Source organism: Nicotiana tomentosiformis, chromosome 7 (genome assembly GCF_000390325.3).
Source record: "Nicotiana tomentosiformis chromosome 7, ASM39032v3, whole genome shotgun sequence".
NCBI classification, from domain to species: domain Eukaryota; kingdom Viridiplantae; phylum Streptophyta; class Magnoliopsida; order Solanales; family Solanaceae; genus Nicotiana; species Nicotiana tomentosiformis.
The window spans coordinates 41,632,330-41,645,899 of NC_090818.1; the positions used below are offsets into that span (position 1 = coordinate 41,632,330).

General features: G+C 39.1%; 1 long non-coding RNA gene across 1 annotated transcript in view; it reads right to left on the reverse strand.

The window, feature by feature from the left end:
• Window positions 1-3,898: 3,898 nt before the first annotated feature.
• Window positions 3,899-13,570, reverse strand: part of LOC138896469 (uncharacterized) — a 29,742-nt gene continuing 20,070 nt past the window's right edge. Inside the window, exon 2 of the long non-coding RNA XR_011409644.1 lies at window positions 3,899-4,112. This is a non-coding gene — a long non-coding RNA (uncharacterized lncRNA). The remainder of the gene's footprint in view (window positions 4,113-13,570) is intronic.

The window sequence follows — 13,570 nt, forward strand, 5'->3', positions numbered from 1 at the left end:
ATATAAGAGATGCACTTCCTAGCTTGGGTTTTTCAGATTCTATTTCTTTAGGAGGTGCACTTCCTAATTTTATGTTATATGCTTCACCCCTAGGAGACGCACTTCCTAGTATGAGTCATTTAAGTTCATCCCTAGGAGACGCACTTCCTAGTTTGAGTAATTTAAGTTCACCCCTAGTAGACGCACTTCCTAATCTGGATCTTTCAGGTTATTCTTTTAGGAGACGTACTCCCAAGTTTGGGTCATTCGGGTTTTATTTTTAGCAGACGCATTTGCAAGTCAAATTTTATTGGTTTTACTCACAGGAGAAACACATCCTAATCGAGTCTTTAGTTTTACTCTCATCATTGCATCAATAGCATAAGTGTTTTACAGTTTTGCTAACAACTCACAAATCTTCCTAGTGCAAACTAGGGCAGAAAAGTTTGTTTGTTGTGTTGTTTTGATTGCAGGCACCCACCTGGAAAACGAGGAGAAATATTTCAGAAATCAGTTTTAGGTTCAAGTCATTGGCAGGAGCCCACCTGGAAAACGAGGGAATGTATTTCAATTTTTAAGTCATCAGGCGCCCACCTGGAGAATGAGGGAATTTATTTTAAGTTTTAAGTCATCACGCGCTCACCTGGAGAACGAGGGAATTTATTTCAAGTTTTAAGTCATCAGGCACCCACCTGGAGAATGAGGGAATTTATTTCAAGTTTTAAGTCATCATGCGCCCACCTGGAGAACGAGGGAATTTATTTCAAGTTTTAAGTCATCAGGCAGCCACCTGGAGAACGAGGGAATTTATTTCAAGTTTTAAGTCATCAGGCGCCCACCAGGAGAACGAGGGAATTTATTTCAAGTTTTATGTCATCAGGCGCCCACCTGGAGAATGAAGGAATCCATTTCAAGTATTAAGTCATCATGCTCCCACCTGAAGAACGAGGGATTTATTTCAATTTTTAAGTCATCAGGCGCCCACCTGGAGAACGAGGGAATTCATTTCAAGTTTTAAATCATCAGGCGCCCACTTGGAGAATGAGGGAATTCATTTCAAGTTTTACGTCATCAGGAGCCCACCTGTAGAACGAGGGAATTTATTTCAAGTTTTATGTCATTAGGCGCCCACCTGGAGAATGAGGGAATTCATTTCAAGTTTTAAGTCATCAGGCGCCCACCTGGAAAATGAGGGAATTTATTTTAAGTTTTAAGTCATCAGGCGCCCACCTGGAGAATGAGGGAATTTATTTCAAGTTCAAGGCATTAGCAGGCACCCACCTGGAGAATGAGAAAATTCATTTTAAGTTTCAAGTAATTACCAGGCGCCCACCTGGAGAATGAGGAAATTCATTTCAAGTTCAAGGCATTAGCAGGCGCCCACCTAGAGAATGAGGGAATTCATTTTAAGTTTCAAGTCATTAGCAGGCGCCCACCTGGAGAACGAGGAAAGTCATTTTAGAATTTACTTAGAGTTTGAGTTAGAGGCATCAAGAGCCCGCCTGAAGAACAGGGTCAACTTTCGATTTTCAAGTTCAAGAGGCATCAGTAGCCTACTTGAAAAATAGGGTCAACTTTCAATTTTCAAGTTCAAGAAGCATCAGGAGCCTGCCTGGAGAACATGGTCAACTTTCATTTTCCAAGTTCAAGTTAGAGAAGCATTATGAGCCCTCTTGAAGAACAGGGACAACTTTCAGTTTACAAGTTCAAGTCAGAGAGGTATTAGGAGCCCGCCTGAAAAATAGGGTCAACTTTCAATTTTCAAGTTAAAGAGGCATCGAGAGCCCGCCTGAAGAACAGGGTCAGCATTCAATTTTCAAGTTCAAGTTAGAGAAGCATCAGGAGAAGCCCGCCTGAAGAACAGGGTCAGCTTTCAGTTTACAATTTCAAGTCAGATAAGCATCAGGAGCCCGCCTGAAGAACAAGGTCAACTTTAAATTTTCAAGTTCAAGGTATAGAAGCATCAGGAGCCTGCCTAAAGAACAACGTCAATTTTCAGTTTACAAGTTCAGATCAAAGAGGGATCAGGATCCCGCCTGAAGAACAGGGTCAACTTTCAGTTTTCAAGTTCAAGTTAGAGGCAGCAGGATCCCGCCTGAAGAATAGGGTTAACCTCCAGTTTTTTTCAAGTCAAATCAAAAGTAGCACGAGCAGCATGAAGGACAAGGTTTGCAAGCTCGAGTCTACCGCCAGTTCAAGTTTATTTCAAGTGCAAGCAGCAGGGCGCCCGCCTGAAGAATAGGGTCAACTTCCAGTTTTCTTCAGACTCAAGTCAGCAGGATGCCCACTTAAAGAATGGGATTGAATTTTCAGTTTCATGATTGAAGGATCAAGTGGATATTCAAGGAAGATTCGAGACAAGAAGTAGATAGGATCTTGTATTTTTCTTTATTTTTGATGTAATTTTTCCTTTTATTTTTTATGTAATGGCAGGAACCGCGGACCGGAACCTCGACGGTGCCTCAATCGGCTCTCCACCTCGATATACTCCATCACTCTTCTCACATTTGAACTACACGTGGCCTGATTCCTGTATAGCCAAGGATATGTAGGCAGCTCAAATACCAGGGCTCGGTCACAATCTCTTGTCCATCTTTGTTTCGTTTTGAATGAGCGTCGGGTCATAAATCAATTACGTTGCTAATTGTTCTTTGCTCAAAAACCCCTTCGAGTTTTCGAGCAAAGAGGGGCAGCTGTAAGCACGTAATTTTTGACCTGCGCAACTTTTAAAAGTAGTATTTTTAAAATATTTACTTATTTTTAATTTGATAGGATTTAGCCTATTTTTCACTTTTAATCTAATAGTAGAACATAAAATTCGAAAACACAAAAAAATAGTTTCACTTTGTTTTTTTACCTCATTACATATCTTTTTCAGAAACATTAGTATTTTTGGTAGAAATGTTATTTTAATTTTGTGATGATTTTAATCTAATCCTATTTTTTATTTTTAGTATGATATTTGAAAAATGCCAAAAATAGTTTTGTTTTAACGGTTAGTTTTATTTTAATAGTTATTTCTACTTAAGTAGGGCTAGTTAATATTTTGGCAGTATTTTATCTTTGTTTTTTATTTAATAGGCAAGAGTTGATGTGGGGTGGATAGATTTTTGGTTAATTAGGCCCATTTTAAGCACAAATCTGGCTAAAAAGGCCCAAAGTGGACGGCCTATTCCCTCTGCCCACATACCCCATTAGATATAACACCCTAGAACTAACCCTAGAGAGGGGACCGAGGCAGCTGCACTTACACATAGATAGAGAAAGAGAGAGGGGACGAACGAGAAACAAAAGTTTGGAAAAAAAACTCCAAAACTGAAAAACGCAGCAATTCAATACCATAAATACACCATAGCTTCTGCATGTAGAAAACCCAGTTGAAACTTCACCTAAAGTACCATTGTTCTCCTGTTGAATCACTCCAAAACCCCATCAAACTCGCTAAAAATCAGTCGAACACCACTGATCCATCAAGTGTTCCGGCAAGTTTCGAGGTCGTCATAGGTAGTAGTCTGAGGTTTCCGGGCAGGGTCGAGGTCCCATCAAGGTTGTCGTCGTCCAAGGTTCCCGATCTTAGAACATTTTCAGATTCGGTCTACGGTTACGATTCATTCTTATATCAAGCTCTGTTCGACAGACTTTCGATTTGGGTTTCCGTACTTTCACATTTGGAGGTTTGCTGATTATATAAGAGGTTAATTTACTCTCTTCTCTCTTTATTTTAATATCGTGCTTGTGAATTGAAATGTGATGCTGGCCTTTCTCTTGTTTTGTTTGTTGTGGATCAAGATTTATGCTCTATTTTATCTTTTTCATTTTTATGATAAAACATAGCACATATTTCGATCCACAACAAACAAACAAGAGAAAGGCCAGCATCACATTTCGATTCACAAGCACGATATTAAAATAAAGAGAGGAGAGTAAATTGACCTCTTATATAATCAGCAAACCTCCAAATGTGAAAGTACGGAAACCCAAATCGAAAGTCTGTCGAACAGAGCTTGATATAAGAATGAATCGTAACCGTAGACCGAATCTGAAAATGTTCTAAGATCGGGAACCTTGGACGACGACAACCTCGATGGGACCTCGAACCTGCCCGGAAACCTCAGACTACTACCTACGACGACCTCGAAACTCGTCGGAATACTTGATGGATCAGTGGTTTTTGACTGATTTTTAGCGAGTTTGATGGGGTTTTGGAGTGATTCAACAGGAGAACAATGGTACTTTAGGTGAAGTTTCAACTGGGTTTTCTACATGCAGAAGCTATGGTGTATTTATGGTATTGAATTGCTGCGTTTTTCAGTTTTGGAGTTTTCTTTCCAGACTTTTGTTTCTCGTCCGTCCCCTCTCTCTTTCTCTATCTATGTGTAAGTGCAGCTGCCTCGATCCCCTCTCTAGGGTTAGTTCTAGGGTGTTATATCTAATGGGGTATGTGGGCAGAGGGAATAGGCCGTCCACTTTGGGCCTTTTTAGCCAGATTTGTGCTTAAAATGGGCCTAATTAACCAAAAATCTATCCACCCCACATCAACTCTTGCCTATTAAATAAAAAACAAAGATAAAATACTGCCAAAATATTAACTAGCCTTACTTAAGTAGAAATAACTATTAAAATAAAACTAACCGTTAAAACAAAACTATTTTTGGCATTTTTCAAATATCATACTAAAAATAAAAAATAGGATTAGATTAAAATCATCACAAAATTAAAATAACATTTCAACCAAAAATACTAATGTTTTTGAAAAAGATATGTAATGAGGTAAAAAAATATAAAGTGAAACTTTTTTTTTGTGTTTTTGAATTTTATGTTCTACTATTAGATTAAAAGTGAAAAATAGGCTAACAATAAGCAACATAATTGATTTATGACCCGACGCTTATTCAAAACAAAACAAAGATGGACAAAAGATTGTGATCTAGCGCTGGTATTTGAGCTGCCTACATATCCTTGGTTATACAGGAATCAGGCCACGTGTAGTTCAAAAGTGAGAAGAGTGATGGAGTATACCGAGGTGGAGAGCCGATTGAGGCGCCGTCGAGGTTCCGGTCCGCGGTTCCTGCCATTACATCAAAAATAAAAGGAAAAATTACATCAAAAATAAAAAAAAATACAAGATCTTATATACTTCTTGTCTCCAATCTTCCTTGAATATCCACTTGATCCTTCAATCATGAAACTGAAAATTCAACCCCATTCTTCAAGTGGGCATCCTGCTGACTTGAGTTTGAAGAAAACTGGAAGTTGACCCTATTCTTCATGCGTGCACCCTGCTGCTTGCACTTGAAATAAACGTGAACTTGCGGTAGACTCGAGCTTGCAAACCTTGTCCTTCATGCGGCTCGTGCTACTTTTCATTTGACTTGAAAAAACCTGGAGGTTAACCCTATTCTTCAGGCGGGATCCTGCTGCCTCTAACTTGAACTTGAAAACAGAAAGTTGACCCTGTTCTTCAGGCGGGATCCTGATGCCTCTTTGACTTGAACTTGTAAACTGAAAATTGACGTTGTTCTTCAGGCAGGCTCCTGATGCTTTTATACCTTGAACTTGAAAATTGAAAGTTGACCATGTTCTTCTGGCGGGCTCCTGATGCTTCTCTGACTTGAAATTGTAAACTGAAAGTTGACCCTGTTCTTCAAGAGGGATTCTCCCGATGCTTTTCTAACTTGAACTTGAAAATTGAATGCTGACCCTGTTCTTCAGGCGTGCTCCTGATGCCTCTCTGACTTGAACTTGTAAACTGAAATTTGTCCCTGTTCTTCAGGCGGGCTCATGATGCTTCTCTAACATGAAATTGGAAAATAAAAATTGACCTTGTTCTCCAGACGGGCTCCTGATGCTTCTTGAACATGAAAATTGAAAGTTGACCCTATTTTTCAAGCGGGCTCCTGATGCCTCTTGAACTTGAAAATCGAAAGTTGACCCTATTATTCAGGCGGGCTCCTGATGCCTCTAACTCGAACTCTAAGTGAATTCTGAAATGACTTCCCTCGTTCTCCAGGTGGGCGCCTGCTAATGACTTGAAACTTAAAATGAATTCTCTCAATCTCCAAGTGGGCGCCTGCTAATGCCTTGAACTTGAAATGAATTTTCTCATTCTCCAGGTGGGCGCCTGGTAATTACTTGAAACTTAAAATAAATTTTCTCATTCTCCAGGTGGGTGCCTGCTAATGCCTTGAACTTGAAATAAATTCTCTCATTTTCCAGGTGGGCGCATGATGACTTAAAACTTAAAATAAATTCCCTCATTTTCCAGGTGGACGCCTGATGACTTAAAACATGAAATGAATTCCCTCATTCTCTAGGTGGGTGCCTAATGACTTAAAACTTAAAATAAATTTCCTCGTTCTACAGGTGGGCTCCTGATGAATTAACTTGAAATAAATTCCCTCGTTCTCCAGGTGGGCGCCTCATGACTTAAAACTTGAAATGAATTCCCTCGTTCTCCAGGTGGGCGCCTGATGACTTAAAACTTGAAATAAATTCCCTCGTTCTCCAGGTGGGCGCCTGATGACTTAAAACTTGAAATGAATTCCCTCGTTCTCTAGGTGGGCGCCTGATGACTTAAAACTTGAAATAAATTTTCTCGTTCTCCAGGTGGGCGCCTGATGACTTAAAACTTGAAATAAATCCCGTCATTCTCCAGGTGGGCGCCTGATGACTTAAAACTTGAAATAAATTCCCTCGTTCTCCAGGTGGGCGCGTGATGACTTAAAACTTAAAATAAATTCCCTCATTCTCCAGGTGGGCGCCTGATGACTTAAAAATTAAAATAAATTCTCTCGTTCTCCAGGTGGGCGCCTGCCAATGACTTGAACCTAAAATTGATTTCTGAAATATTTTTCCTCATTTTTCAAGTGGGTGCCTGCAATTAAAACAACACAACAAACAAAATTTTCTGCCCCGGTTTGCACTAGGAAGATTTGTGAGTTGTTAGCAAAACTATAAAACACCTATGCTATTGATGCAATGATGAGAGTAAAACTAAAGACTCGACTAGGATGTGCGTCTCCTGTGAGTAAAACCAAGAAAATTTGACTTGCAAATGCGTCTGCTAAAAATAAAACCTGAATGACCCAAACTAGGAAGTACGTCTCCTAAAAGAATAACCTGAAAGATCTAGATTAGGAAGTGAGTCTACTAGGGGTGAACTTAAATTACTCAAACTAGTAAGTGCGTCTCCTAGGGATTTACTTAAATGACTCACACTAGGAAGTGCGTCTCTTAGGGGTAAAGCCTTTAACATAAAATTAGGAAGTGCACCTCCTAAAGAAATAGAATCTGAAAAACCCAAACTAGGAAGTGCATCTCCTAGATTTGAGGTTGAGCTTGAGGAAAACTATAAACTGAGCTTGACTAAACTAAAAATTGACCATATTTTCCAGGCGGGACCCCTGAACTCAAAAAACTAAAGATTAAAACTTAAGGAAACTAACAATTGACCCTATTCTCCAGGCGGGACCCCTGAACTTAAGAAAAACTATAAATTCTTCCGACTAGGGAGAATGCCTAGGAGGTATGATCTTCTCAACTAGGTAAAAACCTTCTCAAACAACCTTTGTGCTCACAAAATTTGGGCACGATACCTGAAAAATTCCAACTTCCAATCTTTGATTTGGACATAGTCTTCGTCCCTGTTTCAAGCAAAGAAGACTTGTGAGTTTAAAACATAGTGGTTGGTTTGTGGCCTTGATCTTGAGGGTGATTTCTCCTACACTTGCCATGATAACTTTGATTTCAACTTGGAAGACCTTGATTGTTATTGGCTAACCACTTTCTCTGTCACCCTTATCACAGAAAATACCTATGATCCGTACAAGCCCAAATTCTCTATCTGTTGCGTTGTACCCATGAATTGATATTTACCGAACCTTTGCATTTCACATGAATCCCAAAGCACTTCAATTGTTATCAACTCAGTACGAATGCCACTTTTCCCTGACTTATGCCACTTTGATGTGCTAGTTACACTTCGCTTTGTGCAATTGGAAAGCTGGTAGCAAATTTTGAAGTCATTTCTCACTTGTTCTGACAGAGCAGACTCAAAAAGAGGACTTAAACAAAGCAAGAAGAACAAAGTAAAGGGACAATGGAAAGATATGACATCTAACAAAAGAATTACAAAGTAGAAAGTTTTCTGATGTAACACCAACTCTAATGATCATGACGTGCATCTTGGAATAAGTGGCATGATCTATCAAGCAAGTCTAATCTTCCATTCTTGTCATACCTCTAAGCTGTGAAACTAGGTTTCAATGCTCCAATTGTCCTATCTAATTCACGATCCTCAGTCGACTTGTAGTGCCCTGAAGGGTTTTCACTATCAAGCCTCTCTCATTTTGTTCTTTCTCTCAACTCACCGTCGCCTTATGGTGCCCGTGAGGGTTTTCACCAATAAGACTCTCTCATTTTCTTCTTTTCTTCTTATTTCCTCTGATTCTGCAGATGACAAAGCATTAACCATGGTAAAAATATCATATGCTCCTGGCATGTCTAACTCGGCACTCTCAAAGATCATATGGGAGGTCTTTTTTGGACTGTAATGTGGCTTTTGGACAGGGTTAGAAAGAAAGAAAGAAAGGCATGAAGACTCAAATTCAAACTAAGATAAAATGGATAATTTATTTACAACTTTTGGAATGTATTTTAAAACTTTGCCCCGATTTATAAAACAAGAGAATTTGAACCTCTTCCTTTTTTTTAGATGGAATTTCTACAAAAATTGCCCCACTCTTGACTTCGTGGGATTATGAAATATTTTATTTGGTGCGACCGAACTGTAAGGCTGCCTACGTATCTTGTGGGGATAAGAATAAGGTCGAACGTAATTCAAAAGACTACTTTTTTATTGTTGCTATTTTTCTTTTTCGTCTTTTCTTTTTTCTTTTTCTCTTTTTTTTGAATTTTTCTCTTGTAATGGACTTTCTAAAACAAACCTATGGGGATACAAACTTCTTCTTCTTTTTTTCTTTTTTTCTTTTTTTTTTTTTATGACTCTAACTTGATTCCAAAAGAGGGGAAGTCAAAAAGATCAGCACAGGCTCAAAAGGGTACCGAAGGGTATAAAGTGTTTGGGTAGCTGAAAGAGGGCCTCCCAATCTCTGAAAATGCCAAGTACGACACATGCAACTTGAGGATGAAAAATGAAGATCATGCACAACATTTCTTTTGTAGCATCGGTATTTATATCCCAGATATGCCTTCCATCTTTCTTTAGTGTCGTGTCAAGTACAGAACTCTCATTGGGTGATTTCTTCTTCACAATGAATACCCTCCGTCAGTTTGGGACAAACTCCCTTGGCTTTATCTTGTAACCTGAGATGCACTTGAACTCAAAGTTGCTTGCTTCAAAAATTCTAGGACGCACTCTCTTATACCAAATCTTTGTCTTCCTATTAACTTCCCAAACTATCTGCCCAGTTTCATACAATTCAGGATTTAAATGATCTCAAAATGTTCAAATCTTTACTTCTTTCCCTCAAATGTCCCTATCATCTTCAAAACTTGTTTCATTGCTTCCTGATTAGACTAATTTTCAAGACCAGGCTGAGAATTCCGCGTGCAAATCATGTCACTAGAGTCAGCATGAAAAAAACTATAAAAGGAAAAGAGAACTAAACAAAAACTAACTAGAAATAACAGAAAACATGAGATTGCATTAGACAGACGGTGAAAGGGTTTGAAAAACAAAACGACCAAAATAGACATGGGTTACAACCCTGGAACGATCCTAGATAACACTAGACGAGTCACTATAACTAAACGAACTAGAAAAAATATGAGGAAGAAGGGTTTGAGCCACAAGACAATATCCGGATTACGACCCTGAAATAACCCGGACAAACAGAAATGACAACAAAATTAACCACCAAAACTCCTCCCTGGCTAGCCAAGAAAGGAGTGTCTTTCCAATTACCAAGCTCGACATCTTAGTCACTGAGTCGCACATCGACATTACCAGAACCTTCAGAAGTCTCGATCACGTTGACCTTAGCAAATAGCTTTTGGGTCCCTTTTGCCAACTCGTTCTTAAGATCAACTTCTGGAACCGAGACTGATAGCGCTGAAAACTTTGCGGTAAATGACCCTCTAAGGGATTTAGAAGAGTTCTCACATTCCTTTTCAACACAAATCATGCCACCATATGTGCCTCATTATGAACAAGCAAAGGACTTTGGCTAGTATCCATTGTATCTGGATTTTGCACGGTAATGTCACCTGCATCAATAAGCTTCTGGACTGCTCTTTTCAGATGCCAACACTTTTCTATATTGTGCCCGGGGGCATTAGAGCAATATGCGCACCTTTGGAAATAATCAAAATTCTTTGGAAGGGGGTTCAGCATTTTTATCTGAATTGGCTTCAACATGTCCAATTGCCTCAACCTTTGGAGCAAACTAGCATATGATTCTCTAATAGGAGTGAAAGACTTTTCTCTTTGCTGCTGCCTTTTTATTTTGTACTCTGGCCTCGGTTGGAACCTCTTGCGGGTAGGTGGTTGACATGCATGAGGAGGCGGGTAAAATATTTGTGGAAGTGGTTTAGGCCAATGCGAGTCCTGTGGATGTGGAGAATATGGCAATGCATTATGGATAGAGTAGTGGGAAAGTGAGGTATGACTTTGGGGATTTTGTGGAGAGAAGTAGCATCGGGAAGGATTATCTGGAGTACGGAGATAATCATGGGGTTGATGTTGAGGCTGAAAGCGTTGAGCAGGAACGCCCACTAGGACTTGTCATTGGCGGGGCTCAACAACATCAGAAGGCCTATTTTTGGGAAAGGTAGTTGGAGGACGAACGATGGAGCTACTAGGGAGGTTAGGAAAGCTGTGATTAGCGGGAAAATCCGGAGAATATAGTGGATCATTTGACACTATGACCGGAGCTTGGGTAAGGGTAGCATCTAGGAAGCTAGGTGGTGGCGGGGGTGGTGCCTTCCCAGTCATCCAAACCTGATACATGTCCGCCATATGTTGTCTCAACATCCTTACCTCTTCAACCAACCCCATGTCCTGTTCAACCAACTGCTTTCGTGTACCAATATCCACTAACTCAACTCTGTTGTCGGCTGTCATTGCCTTTCGACTTTATGTTGTGGGAAAGAGTTACCAGTTTAAGAACCACAAACCAACCACCTTTCTCAATAATGAAGATAACAAAGAGGAACAAAATGAAGTCATCACGTTAGAGTTAGGGCATTTAACATAAGATAATCTCACATTATGTGCAATGCACCTAGTCACAGTTATCGGTTCTAAAATGACTCCGAGGCTACGAAGGTCATATGGCATCATCCCAATTTTACTCTCATTGCCCTTTTCTTCTTCGTTTCCTCTCTTACGCTCCTTGATTTTCTCATTTCTTCCCCCTCTTTTCTTTCTGATTATCGCACTTTTCTTGTATCCCGCAGTTTCCTCTCATTTTTCACATCCCACAACTTCAACTATTTTTTTCTTTTTTCTTTCTTTTTTTTTTTCAAATAATTTCTAAATTGATTCGATCGAACCCGATGTAGGTTGCCTACGTATCATGTTCCACATGAATCAGACCAAGCATAGTTTATTTTACTTTATTATAACATTTGAAAATACAAAAATAGTTTCACTGGGCCCTACTTGCTTCATTTACAAAAATGATGGGAAAGTGCAATATCTTTTTGATTTTTTTTTTGGTCTTTTCTTGAAAAAGTTGTGAAAGAAAAATATAACTGGGCCCTACTTGCTTCATTTTGAACCTTCTTTCCCAAACATCATTCCGCCAAATGACCTTTCTACCCTCAAAGATGCAGCATGTATCACATAGGGATGATTGAATGTCCTTTTGGGCCATGGGCCCTCTTGACACAATTTGGACAGGCTTCCTACAAAGGAACACGGTACCTAGGACCGAGCCCTACTAAGTCACAATGATATGATGCAAATAAGCATGACCTAAAGGCTGACCTAAGTTTTGGAGTTCACTAGAGAAGGCAGTTCGGGGGAGCGTATGGTCGATGGTGACTGCTCAAGCTTTCCACCCACTCCATACGTCTGACGGCCTCCCTCCTAAAATAAAGGTGACTCAACAAAGTATTCGTGTACGCGATGCGTACTACGAGACTTGTTGCAGAAAGAATTGATCGGATAATGAAAATGATGACAGTTATAAAGCAGTAACACATAAAGGAAAAACTATAAACACGTAAACAACTAGCAAATAATAAAACGACATAAACAAAAATAAATATAAAAAAACAAATAAAACATAAAAAATTCAACAGAATATTTTAAAAAGCCAATAAGATCAAGTACCAGCTCGAACCTGTAACTCCCCAGCAGAGTCGCCAAAGCTGTCACACCCCTTTTTTCACCTTAACAAACCCTCTTAAAAGAATAAAAAGATTTAAAAACTCAAAATGGTTTCAAATTCGAAAGTGACAAAAGATTGTGTTTCAAAGGATTTTTTAGAGTGCCACCTGACATTTGGTTTCGGTGTGACAGGTCACCATTTTTTTTTAAAAATAATTTTCCTTCAAAATACATTTAGACTCTAAAGCATAGTCTGCACCAGAAATTCTAGATAATGGGGTTCATTTGACCCGGGGAGAAGGTGTTAGGCATTCCTCAAGTCCCGTAACGAGTACGATTGCATACTTGATCCGGTTGACATTAAAGAATACTCAGATTGAGGTAAAAACACACAAAGAAAAATAAACACAAAAGAGGCCCGAGGTCGTCCCCACCTACATGAAAGAAAATTACACGAAAAGAAAATTAAAGTAATAAATTAACCTATACTATGCTTACTCTGCGATGTCTGTCACGTACTTCAATTACATTCACTACGGGGCATACTCCGGATAAAAATATATACAAAATCCACGGGACATTCCCATGAGTATAAACTAAAAGGAACAACCTCTCAACTCGAATAAAAATAAAATAAAAGAAAAACAACCCTAAAGTTTGCCTACCCGAGTGTAACCGGCTTAAACATACTACTAGAGATAATAAAATAAATAAAGCAAATAAAACAGAACTAACTAAACCATGCTGGAAATCTTTTGACTTTTTATTTTAGGTATTTGACCAAGCCCAATTTTTAAAGCATGTGAGAAATAGTTAATTACTAATGGGCTCAATCTTTCAGCTCCACAATCCAACTATTTTCTTTGTACCTAATTCGTATGGATTCAGTATCATTAAAATAGTTTTGCAAAGCAATTTAACCAAATAACTTTTTTCTAAATCAATCCACTATTCTCACCACTTCAACGTGTTAAGCTAATAACGAAAAGAACAAAAATTAATACATTCATCACATTAAAGATAAGTGAGGCAAAGAAACACAAAAGACAAACATGTATAATGATAAAAAATGGAATAGGAAAAGTAAAGAAATGACCTCAAAGTAGCTGGTGTAGAGCCATAAAATTGGAACACGAATCAAATTTGGGACCTCATCCGAAAACCACGAACGGAAGTCCTCGACAGACCAGATTTGGAAGTGCTTTCCCGGCGTTGCTGGACTGATTTTTTTAGCAGTTTTGCCGCTGATTTTGCTGCTTAGAGGAGAAGTGACGAGCAGAAGTTTGGGACGGCGGA